The 12,232-nt window shown below is 47.9% G+C and overlaps 1 protein-coding gene across 2 annotated transcripts in view; it reads right to left on the bottom strand.

Moving 5' to 3' along the window:
- Window positions 1–1,906, bottom strand: part of PLEKHG1 (pleckstrin homology and RhoGEF domain containing G1) — a 237,615-nt gene extending 235,709 nt beyond the window's left edge. For both annotated transcript variants that reach the window (XM_045500019.1, XM_045500020.1), the window contains exon 1: window positions 1,675–1,906. The gene's annotated coding sequence lies outside the window, so the exon portion shown is untranslated. The remainder of the gene's footprint in view (window positions 1–1,674) is intronic.
- Window positions 1,907–12,232: the final 10,326 nt, after the last annotated feature.

The following is a 12,232-nucleotide window of genomic DNA, read 5'->3' as shown; positions in this document are numbered from 1 at the left end:
GGATGAGGTCAGCAAGATGGGACAAACTCTGGGCACAACATTTCTTCAGGTGGTTTGGTGGTTTAGACAGGGGCCTCGGATCGGATAGAAAGGAAAGTGAAGAATTAGGAATCCAGACGGTAAAGGATCGGACGTCAAGCCATCACTTTTGTATCTAGGTCTTGAATATTGTAACGCAAATAAATATCACTGGGTGCGGGGATGAACGTGAAGCTTTAGGAACGATCTGGTTCATGTACATCGCTTTATAATGAGGGAAGCTAAGGGCACACGGCGGTGCTCAGATCTCAAGTCAGAACAGAGTTTTCTTATTCCCCACGCGATGGGCTCGGAAATGTCTTAACAGCGTCTAATCAAAGTCCGAAGCCTGTAAATTCTTTAATAAAAGTAAGCCAACTACAGAAACTGACAAGCCAGAAGAAGGCGACTTTAATGCTTGATAACTATTTTCATAGCACTGCACGACCTATCTAGGCCTGGAATTCTGTGAGACGACCAATTTGACCTGGAGTCAACGTTCTGGACTCCTCCCGGTTTAAATCCGAAACACAAGATGGTTCTGTATCCGATCCGTTGGACCCCCCCCCCCCACCGCCCCCCACACCAACTCTCCCTCTCAGATCGACATTGTCTTCCGCGATGCAGGCTGGAAACAGCCTTCCACGGGACTCCCACTCAGCGATTTCAAAAACATGTGCACTAGCCACGGCCCCCCGAGGGTGCTACAAAGGGAGCGTTAAGGACCAGCACTTAACGAAACAGGGCTCCGCCGGCGCCCTTAAAAAAGTCACCCACCGCACTGTTTCCGATGAACGGAAAGAAACTTTAACAGCTGAACTTCTCCCCCTTAGAACCTCCTTCGGCTTCTGCTTTGGGAACCAGATTCTCAACAGAGGACACAAAGAGGGGCTGGGCTTCGGGCATCACCCGCAGCCCCCGCGAGGCCAGGAAAGTCGGCGGAGTCCCAGCGGACCAGGTGTTACCATTTACCCCCGTGACGGAGGAGGCGCCTCAACTCCCCCCCCCCCCCCCCGCCGCCCCCAAGGGAGCATATTTGGGCGCCGGGACACCAAGCCTAGTTCCTACCAAGGCAGGGATCCCCTAAGCCAAGCTCAGCACCCTGGCCTCCGACTCCCACCGCGGTTCGCGGGTCCTGGGGGCGCGGGGGGGGGGGGTGAGGGGGGGCGGGCGCCGGGATGGCTGTTGGGGAGTCGGCCTCGGCCGTCTGGCCGTCGTGTCCCGTTTTCGGACGGTCCCGTTTGAGCTGTGGGGCTGGGTTTGGTCACACGCCCGGGTGCACGCAGAAACCCGTTCTCGGAGCGGGCGGAAGGGTGCGAGCGCGGGGCCGGCGGTCGAGACTCGGGGACCGGGAGCCCAGAGCCCGGGCGGCGGCGGCGGGTCGCCCCCTCCAGGCGGCGGCGGGCAGCGGCGGGCCCCGGGTCCCCGGCGGCGGGGGCGCGCGCCGGGACACCGTCCGCCCCCCTACCCCGGAGGGAGCTCGCCGGGGCAGAGGGGCCCCGGGCGCCGCGCTCCGGCCGCCTCCACCTGCGGCTTGGGGTGCCCGCGGGCCGAGGGTCCCCGCGTCCCCTTCCCGCCCCCCACCCCCGGGGCTCCCCACGAGCCGCCCCATCCCTGCAAGGGGACCCCGGGTGGCGGGGCGAGGCCGGCGCTTACCGGGAGGGGGGCGGCTCCCGCGCCGGGGGGCCGCGCTCGCAGGTCGGCGGGGACGGCGCGGCTGCGCGGCTGCGGCTCCGGCTCCGGCCGAGCTCCCTGCGCCGCCGCTCGGGCTCGCACTTCCTCTTCCTCGGCTCGGCCCCGCCGCTCGGCCGCGCTCCCCGGCTCGGCCGCGCCCGGGCCCGCCCCTCCCAGTGCCGGGATGCGGGCTCCGCCGCCAGCCGCGGACCTTCCGTCCCTCCTCCCCGCGGCCTGGGGCGAGCAAGGTGGGGAGGCGGGGTGGGGGGCGGGGGGGCGGAGAGCCAACGAGCGCGACGAAGCCCTTGGACTTGTCACTGGAGCCTTGCCAGAGAGCGCAGTCAAATTACAACCCCCCGGGGGGGGGGATTTTTTTTTTTTTTTTTTTTTTTTTTTTTTTTAAATCCCAGCTACCGTTTTCGCAGACGCATCATTTTTCTTCATTTTCCGGGATCCTTGGGTCCAGCTTTCTCCTGGACGTGATAATTTCCCACACGATTTCTTTAAGAGAACACCCGAAATAATTTTCTTTAAGTCAACATCCTACTATTACACAGAAGCTTTGGGGTACTACCATGTAACAAGAGAGGGGATCTCAGAGTTTCAGGCATCATTACCCTAATCACCTAAGTTAATGTACCAAATAACCTTTGCTTAGAGAAAGTAAAAGTGAAAAAGGCAAAGAAGACTAACCTTTGTAATAGCCAGATAAATGTTTAAAGGCACCGGCTGTGTAGTAAAATTCTGACTTCAGCCAAAGGTGCCTACGGTGACCCTTAAAGGCATCCCGAGTGATTTCTTCACACTTACCCATCCTGGCAAAGGCAGACATATGGTTTGCCTATTGACTCTAGTAGGTTACTTGATTTATAGGAATACGTTCTTACATTACTTGTTTACAGACCTTCAGCTTTACCAGTGACTAGCTGTGTGGCCTTGAGCAAATTAGCTAACCTCTCCGTGCCTCAGTTCGCTCATCTGTCAAATGGGGATCATAGCGGTAATGTTTACCTCATAGAGCTGCTGTGTGTGATTTATTTTTTTTTTTAATTTTTTTTTCAACTTTTATTTATTTTTGGGACAGAGAGAGACAGAGCATGAACGGGGGAGGGGCAGAGAGAGAAGGAGACACAGAATCGGAAGCAGGCTCCAGGCTGTGAGCCATCAGCCCAGAGCCGGACGCGGGGCTCGAACTCACGGACCGCGAGATCGTGACCTGGCTGAAGTCAAGTCGGACGCTTAACCGACTGAGCCACCCAGGCGCCCCTGCTGTGTGTGATTTAAATAAGATATGCACCAGGCGGGCTTGGAGTCTAAGCCCGGGTAATAAAGCCTGGATAAGTGTTAGCTGTTATTGTTGTTGACTTTCCCCCTTTTGTCTGCTTTTATGCATGTACATGATTACGGGGATCACAATAAAGATTTGAAAGGAAGGCTACGGTGTCACAGCTCTCTCCCTGCAACGTGCAGTTTGTGTTCAGTTTTGCAGTTTATTTGGTCTCCACGACTGACTTCTGTTACCTAAAGCTCTGAGACTGCTTTACGCTTGGACTACATTACCGTGGAAGATTTGCAGCGGGACTCAAACTGCAAGGTATCTTCAACGCATGGTTTGCGTTGGTCTCGACATAACCTCGCGGGGTTGGCAGGACAGGTGCTAGGTCCTGTTCGCAGATGGGAAATGGAGGCCCGGCTTCGGCAGGACCCTTTCCGGTAGGTGGAGCTCACACAAAACCACGTGTATCACCCCATCGCTCTATGTCGTTAGGGTGGGAGTGAGGAGGAACACATCACACGTGTGCAGCACGTGTGAACTAGCATCACATCCATGGTCTTTATCATTCCTGTAAAGTAGGTGCTGGTCTCACCTGATACTCGGGGCCTCAGGCTCAAAGAAGCTAACTGGTGTGTGTGTGTGTGTGTGTGTGTGTGTGTGTGTGTGTGTGTGCGCGCGCGCGCGTGCACGCGCGCGCCAGATGCGGTGTTGGGGACAACTTGGAGAAGAAGGGAGGAGAACTAGGGTTTCCTGATTCCTAGCTAAATGCTCTCTCTGCTACTCTAGTCCCTGACACCATATAGTCACACATTTCTTAGCACAGGTGACTTAGAGAAGGAGTGTGATCTGATCGCCAGCTGCAGACTCTTGTCCCTTACGAGCTGCTCACCCTTAAGCCCATAACAGTTCTGAACTTTGGTTCTTTATCTGTGGAATGGTTACTGTTCGCTTCACCTCGGCTCATTAATGAGGTAAGAGGCGGGAGGTAGGAAGTAGAAACGGGAACATGAAATCCCTTTCGTTGATACTGAGTGCCAGGTACAGCACTGGGCACCTGATCTGCACTGTTATTCCCGCGTCCCAAATAAAGGCACTCCGCCCTTCAGATCATTGGAGAGTGATCTCCAAATTACCTGGGCTGTGACCCTGTGTATCTAGTTTATCTGTGTGTGCCCAGCGCTTTGCTCAGCTCCTGACACAACAGATGTAAAAAGTTCCGTGGGTGAGCAGATGGCGGCTGGGTGAAAGAAAGAGCAGCAGCCACAGTGGTGAACTTGCTATTATGTAGCAGTCCGTGTTAGTCATACGCTACAGTCCCCTTCAAGGAAAAGAATCCAATGGAATGACTTTTTTTTTTTTAATGTTTATTTATTTTTGAAATAGATGCAGAATGCGAGGAGGGGAGGGACAGAGAGGGAGACACAGCATCCGAAGCAAGTTCCAGGCTCTGAGCTGTCAGCACGGGGCTCCAACCCACAAACGGTGAGATCATGACCTGAGCCAAAGTCAGATGCCTAGCCGACTGAGCCACCCAGGTGCCCCCCCCCTTTTTTTAAATGTCTATTTATGTATTTTGAGAGACAGAGAGTAAGCCTGAGCAGAGGAGGGGTGGAGAGAGAGGGAGAGGATCCCAAGCAGGCTCCACACTGTCAGCACAGTGTCCCACACACCATGAGGTCATGACCTCAGCTGAAACCAAGAGTCCGACGCTCAACCAACTGAGCCACCCAGGTGCCCCTCGAATGACTTTCTAAAGGCATCTCTTGTATCTGGAAAATTCTTTGGGTGAGGTCTTCTTAGTACTAATTCCAATATAAGTCAAGGTCAAAAAAGGGAAACAGAAGCCACTTAAAGTATTTATGAAAGAGAGATTTTATGCAAGGACTTGACTCTGCAGTGATGGAAGGAACCAAGAATCCAAAAGGAGAGATAGTCCAGAAACTATCAACAGCAGAAAGCCATCAGGCTGGAGGGGCAGGAAGAGGGGGTGTTACAGATGGAACCTGTCTTTGAGAGCCAGAGAAATAGCCATTGCCTTAGATACTTGCGGAGGTGGGGGGGGGGGCAAAGACATGGTCTCCCCCTTCCTTCGCCCCACAATCCAACGTGGGTTGAACCCAGCTGACAGGGAACCTGGAACGCTCCTCTTATAGGGTGCCCCATGGCCAGTCCTGTGATAGCGGGCAGGAAAAGGGCCAGAAGGATCCGAGGACAGCCAGCATCGGCCTGGCATATCCCTCAAAGCATACCTTTCCCTTCTCAAATAAGATTGGGTTTACCAAATATACTTCTGCCGAAGAAATGTTTTTGCTTTTTGAGATCATTGATCGTCCCCCACAGCATCTCATACATTGTTCATACAGACCTGCTAAAATAGATCCTATAATCGCTAAATTACACACAAGGTCACAGAGATTCAGGAAGTTTCAGTGATTCGGTCAAAGCCACACAGCCATATGTGACGGAACAAGTTTCAGCTCTCCTGTGTGTCCCACTAACTCCTGTTTCTACTGAAACGCTGTGCAATCCGTACACGGTCTTGAATAGGATCGCATTTCGGGGTCACCCAGTCCATCCCCATATGGGAGTGAATGTTTGCAAGGCTTACAGAGTTAAAAGGCTGGATCACGCCTTGCTTTCATTTTATGACGTATGGTGATAACTTTTATGATGCCGATGATGGCTATACTGAATTTATGATCACACATGATCAGAAACATCATGGCTATTGGATCATAGGAGCACCTCAGGAAAAGACATAGGTATCATTGATTGATTGATTGATTGATGAAAAGCTATTTCAGTTTCCAATTGGATTTTGGGAGGCTTTCAGAAAATGATCTAGAATATTCGGGCCATTTTAGAGAGATGAGAGTAAGAGAAGGGACTTAGGGGATGGTCTCATGTTGGGAAGACAGAAAACCAAGAGTGGAAGTAGGTGCATGGTAGGGTGATGTGTGCCTTCAAATTCTCTCCAGCCAGGAGTGGAAATCAGAGTCTGCGTTTGTTGCTACCGGTGATCCTTTCTCTCAAGTCTCACATTAGCCAGGAGATTTAAAAATTAAGAAGCTGTGCTAGCCTCAAAGAGTGAAAGATACAAAGAAGAAATGTCCTTGCTGAGCTGGGTCCTCCTACACCTTTCGTAAAGACACGTAATCAACATAGGTGGTGCGAGTGTGAATTCATTACCTATCAAAGGGTGATATAGTGAAGGATTATCCTGCCAATTATTGAACTAGAACACATCTTCTTAAAAAGTGTAACTTCCTGCTGGGAAAGAAGGTCCCGGGAGAAGAGCTGGGCCCCAGATATCAGCCAGGGTGGGGAGAGAGTAAAGGGACACCAACGAATGCAACAAGGACAACAGAAATGTGCCCGGATGACAGAAACCTGTGAAAATAACCGTAAATAGCTCATGGTCAGCATCATAATTTTATCTATTCGCCTCTAATTGCCCTCGTTTCCTCAATTTTGACTGATACAGCAGAGTAAAGTGTATATGTACATGCTTTATAAATATTGATATTGATCGTCTTGGTTAAACTTAATCCCATATTATTTCATGCAGATGGCCTGAACATCTTTGTAATAGAGACCACTCTTAATTGTATTATACGAAATGAAGCAATACTGAACAGTTCATGCTTCTGCTTTAAACTTAGCCTTATTTTCAAGTCTATAACAGTACATGAGTGGAAGCTTGTAAACTTTAAGGTATTTTTTGAGTTGTTTTCTCTAGGTCGGATGTGGTAGAGGGAGAAGCTGCTTACCGCTTTATCTCTCAAAAATATCATATTTAGGGGGCGCCTGGGTGGCGCAGTCGGTTAAGCGTCCGACTTCAGCCAGGTCACGATCTCGCGGTCCGTGAGTTCGAGCCCCGCGTCGGGCTCTGGGCTGATGGCTCAGAGCCTGGAGCCTGTTTCCGATTCTGTGTCTCCCTCTCTCTCTGCCCCTCCCCCGTTCATGCTCTGTCTCTCTCTGTCCCAAAAATAAATAAACGTTGAAAAAAAAAATTAAAAAAAAATATATTTAGAAGTTCTCCGCAAGAGTAGTACCACACCCCTCAGAGTCATTTAGAAATGTGTGTGTTGGAGGGTGGGTGTTTTTGGTTATCGTAGGAGATGCGGTCTACCCGCGGTAGGGTGCCAGGGTTGATATACTTCCTGCAATGATAGGATAGTCCTGCACCACGAAAGGTTTCCCATCATAAATACCAAGAGCAGCTCCTTAAGTGCCCGCTGGTGGGGGGGAGTGCCTTTAGACTGGGCACCAGGGGCGCCTGGGGGGGCACAGTCGGTTAAGCCATCCCACTCTTGACTTCAGCTCAGGTCCTGATCTCAGTTTGTGAGTTTGAGCCCCACATCGGATTGTGCACTGACAGTGCAGAGCCTGCTTGGGATTCTCTCTCTTCCTCTCTCTGCCTGCTTGTGTGATCTCTCTCTCTCTCTCCCTCAAAAATAAATACATAAACTTAAATAAATTTAGAATGGGCGTCACAAATTGAAATACCTTCTGGGGCCAGGCCAGTAAAAAAATTGCTTCAGCAGCGCAGAGCTGTGAGGGTGTGGTGCACGCTTAAGGCGTCTAAATTCAACTTTTCTTAACCACTGCTTTGCACCAAACATGCCTTCCCTAAAGCCAGGATCTTCTTGTGGGCCCTCCCTTTCACGTCCATGGCTTTGGATAACTTTTCAGGTAAGAATCAAAGGAAGGATCCTTCCTCCCTCCTCCGTCTCCTCTTCCGTCTTTCGTAAAGACACGGAATCAACTGCATGGGGAAGGATGGAGAGAAAATGCTTTTCTCCTCTAAGAATTCAATGCCGTGGATGCTCTAACTGAAATGACAAAATGAGTATGTGTGTGTGTGGGAGGGGAGGGGAGTCAGACTATTTTTAAGGCTGAAAAATTGAGTTAATGAACCGTTTGAACAATAAACTGATGGCAGAGGCTTGCAAGCATGTTGGTTCCTCTTCCTTCTGTGTCTCCTCTTTCCTGATGTTGATAACACACAGCAAATCCTTACAAGTTAGTACACAGAACGGTGAGTTCTACTGGATGCTGAAGATCTACCGTGTCCTAACTCTACATCAGGTGTTCTGCATGACTTATTTAATCTTCACAGCCAAGTGTATGGTCTTCATTTTATAAGTGAGGACACCAGGGCTGAGAGAGCTCAGGTGATGTGGTCAACGGTTCAACAACCGTAAGGAGCGGCACCAGAATTTGGAACCAGGTCTGTGATCCCAAACCTGTCCTAAGTGCCCCGTGCCACTGAGGTTTGTCGGTACACGATGAGTTTCTACATACATCGGCCATGTTCGTTCTGGTCACCTTCTATGAGTTTGCGGCCAGGAGTCATGACTTCTATGACTTCTAGACAGTAGTTCATGGACTAACGCACACACGGGCCCCAATTAGATACTGTGAACATCTACAGCCCCACATCTTTTCCCCTCAGTTCTGAAATCCCACAGCTCTGCAAATGGGAAGTTTTTCCTAAACCATTTGTACCGACGTCTGTCCTGACCTGAGCTCATTTTGTAAGAAAAACCTCACCTTCAGCGGCTGGAGACTTTGGGTAGTTTTTGCTTTTAATTCCATTGAGTGTGAATTTTTCAGTTAACTGCAGAAATATTAGGGTGCTGGATTTTGGGGTGCCGTCCCAGACGCCTGCAAGGCTACTACATAATATATGATATATGCACCGTGTTGCCTTTCTAAAATTCCCCACCAAAAAACCCCTAAAATCTTGAATTAGAGATTATGGATCTGAAGCTTCAAAAAGCCCACATGATATTGAATGGGTACTATTAAAACCATATTTTCTGAACGGTAAGAAGCAATGGCATGTTGGCCTTGGCTTATTATTAGTTTGCAAGAGCTGGTTGTCACAATTTCCAGAATTTGGTAAGCCAGTGGACGTCAAGTCGGTAGCCTGAAATCAGCCAAGGTAGGAATATTTACATCACGGAAACTGGAAAATGCTGCAAATCAGACCTCCCTCCTCCGCCTTGCCCCGAAGCTCCTGTCTTGCCCTGAAGCTCATTGTTCAACATTTACCAGCACACTGTTGAAGTAGGGGTGAGATAAGAAAGGGGGAAAATGCCCCCCTGAGCTCTTCCCAGTCTGTCCTCCCTGCAAGTCAGAAGGTGACAAGGGAGGGTCTAGGATGAAGAGAAAATTATTGGCTCCACTGGAGCAAAACACTTTCCCTGGACCATCTTAACCCTTTTGTCTTGAGGATAATTTTGATGGTGCTGGAACAAGATTGTTAGCGCCCTGATTGAAGCTTATCAGGAAATAAGGGCTTGGAGACTTGGGTAACGCGGCCAAGGTTTTATAACAAGTGAGAAACAGAGCAGGAATTTGGAGATGCAAGGGAATAAGGAGTTACGTATTTGAGGTATATTTTATTGGCGCATCAATAAAAGTGTAGATCCTGTGGAATTGCCTTAGAATGTCCATCTGAGTTCTTCCCAGGGAATTCAGGACTGTGAAAAATTATTGCCGCCATGATGGGGCAATCTCAGTTTTACGAGTTTTTTGATAAAGACTAAGATGTGAATTTTCTCCCCCTCCTCTACCTCTCCCTTGTAAAGGAAGACGTGAAAAATGGTAAGATTAAGATTTGACCGCGCAAAGATGGTTCTCCAAAGACCACTTGAAATACAGGGGCTCTGCAGTGTTGTGCCCAAGAGGAGCAAAGACTTCACGATGTTGCCAGTCACAAGGATCCCTGGGTCCCCTCCCTTCTACAGTCAACCGGGCAAGATGTTTCGATCTTATGTGCCACCCAGAGTATATGGATTGAAGGAAGAGAACGTGGGAGACTCCGTACATGAACCAACACAAATTTGGCGGGGGGGGGGGGGGGGGAAAGATTTTTAGCCCAAAGAAGACTTTCTACGCTGCTACGTTCACATGGAGTTTCGTGATTATCCAATTCTCCTTTGTGTACATCTTTAGGCTAACTGCGAGGAAAGAAGTCTTACATTCAAGATCTGAATGCACACGCCGTAGAAAAGAATAAAAGGGGAACTGAAGAATTCTGAAGAACAAAGCGATCAGCAGAAAGGGGGAAAGCCCCATAATTATTCTTACTCATTTACGCCGGGAAAGGTCTTTGAGACTGTAAATTTGCAGTGCTCTTTCAGGCACTATCATCTTAGAAATCATGATCTAGGGCCATCACTGAGGACTCTATAACAACTCGTCAGAAGCCGTTGGCAAATTTAGAGACTGGGGACAGTCGATAAAATGTCATTGCTTTTTTTCCTTCCCATTTTAAATGGTGGCAGGCAATGTTTCCTGAAGAATAAAACATACTTATTGCAAGCAAAAACTCTGGAAGGAAAGGTTCCGATGAAACCAGGCTTTCCAGGCTGTTCTCACGTCAACTGCAAAATGTTGTTTCAAATGTCTGGTAGCAGAGATACAATGATCTAGGACTGGGTTTTCATATTACATATATAACAAGTGAAACCACGAACTTCGAACTAGCACTCAACGTAGCCCAATCCTGTAAGACAAATGCAAGATTAAAAAAAAAAAAAAAAATTAAGTCCCGTGAAATTCTAGAAAAAAAAAAAAGAATAATTTATTTTGATCGGGAAACATTGATATTTGAAAATATGAAGACTTGAAATTTAAACAGAGTTTAACGATGAAGGAAGTTATCAGTAGGCTGATAGTGTGCCTGCTGTTTTGGAAGAACAGGAGGACGATATGGGGAATAAGAGGGAATCAAACAGCCAATGAAGGAAGATGAGATTTCTCTTCCATCTCTGGGAGCTCCTTGGAAAGAGGTGGATTGGACAGAGTATCCTTCTAACCCCAAGATAGTTTTCTTCAAGTCAGCATGATCAAGCTTTGTAATTTGCTAAGATATTTTGGTGGACTGAGTTTTTGCCATACACACAATTTATAATAAAAATATCTCCATCTCATGTTTCCCCCCCTCCTAATTTCTTTATTATGAAACTTGGGAACAATTTCATCCATCACCTTTAGCAGTCAGACTCTGTTAATACAGATGATCCTGGATAAACTTAAGAATTATTAAGAATGAATCAAAGATCCTTACCATATCTTAGTTTCTTCATGCTTGCTCAGTGAACAACACATCCCAGATATGGAGAATCACATTTGCATCAATTAAAAACTGCTGCGATCTAGCTGTTTCACTTGTGTGTATCAACCGCCTCAGAACGGAAACAAAATCCGCCTCCCATCACGATCACATTTGCATATGTATTTGTGCCTCTTTGTACGGGTCCGTTCTTCCAGGCTTCCTTTCTTTTTTTCTCTTATTTTCTGAGTCCACTTCTGCCAAAAAGCTCCAGTTCATTCGCATTATGAAAATCCTTACTCCCATTAGCATTTTTCTTCCAGCTGAATTCAGCAAAACCTGATTACATAATATTCACATATTGCATATAAATTCTGAGATGATCCACTTTCGTTGGAATTTTGTGACAGAACAAATTAAACCAGAAGCCAAAGAAACATCATGCTTTTTCTTTAAAAAATCACTCTTTTAAAAATTGATTTCCTAATTTTTATAATTTCCCTCGACTTAACTCACCATGGTCGGACAACCGACATATAGGAATGGGAGAAAACCACCTGTCAATTACCTAGACAAGATCTGATAGCAGGTGGAGAACCCATGAGTTACACGGACTCAGCTGCCTGTGTAGATTCCAGCCTTTTGTAAAGCCATTAACCTCAGGCACTCTCCATATATCGGTTTCAAAGTCACTTTTTTTTTTTTTTGGAAAAAAAAAAAGTTACTTCATTGTTTATGAAGAACCCAATTTCATGATCACTTTCCAGCAACCCAATACTTTCCTGAGAGCTGATTCCCACATTCCTAGCAAGATGGTTTGAGCTCCTATTTCTCTTAGGAATTGTATCCTTTCAAGAACTGAAGGGGTCTTTTAAAAGTATCCAGCAAGTAAAAACCAACCAACCAAACAAAAAACCTATCCGTCAAAAGAAGACAGCCTTGCTGTGGGCTAATTAACAAGCATCTGTAATCTTACCATTCCAAACGTTATACATAACGTTGAAGTCACTGCATACCGCCTAGGAGCGCCAACATCTGTTTCTTCTTTCCGTCCTTGTCCTCCGGATTTAGTTCAAGTCCTCATCATGCCCCAACTGAGGTTTGTCCACTTCCGGGCTCCACACGCTCTATATAACCTGCTGCCAGCCTGATCTCCGTAGGATACTGTTTGCATAGCTGAACAACACATAAAGGGC

This window comes from Leopardus geoffroyi, chromosome B2 (genome assembly GCF_018350155.1).
Source record: "Leopardus geoffroyi isolate Oge1 chromosome B2, O.geoffroyi_Oge1_pat1.0, whole genome shotgun sequence".
In the NCBI taxonomy this organism is placed as follows: Eukaryota; Metazoa; Chordata; class Mammalia; order Carnivora; family Felidae; genus Leopardus; species Leopardus geoffroyi.
Note: the sequence above shows the minus strand (reverse complement) of the source record. Positions and strands in the feature narration are given on the sequence as shown.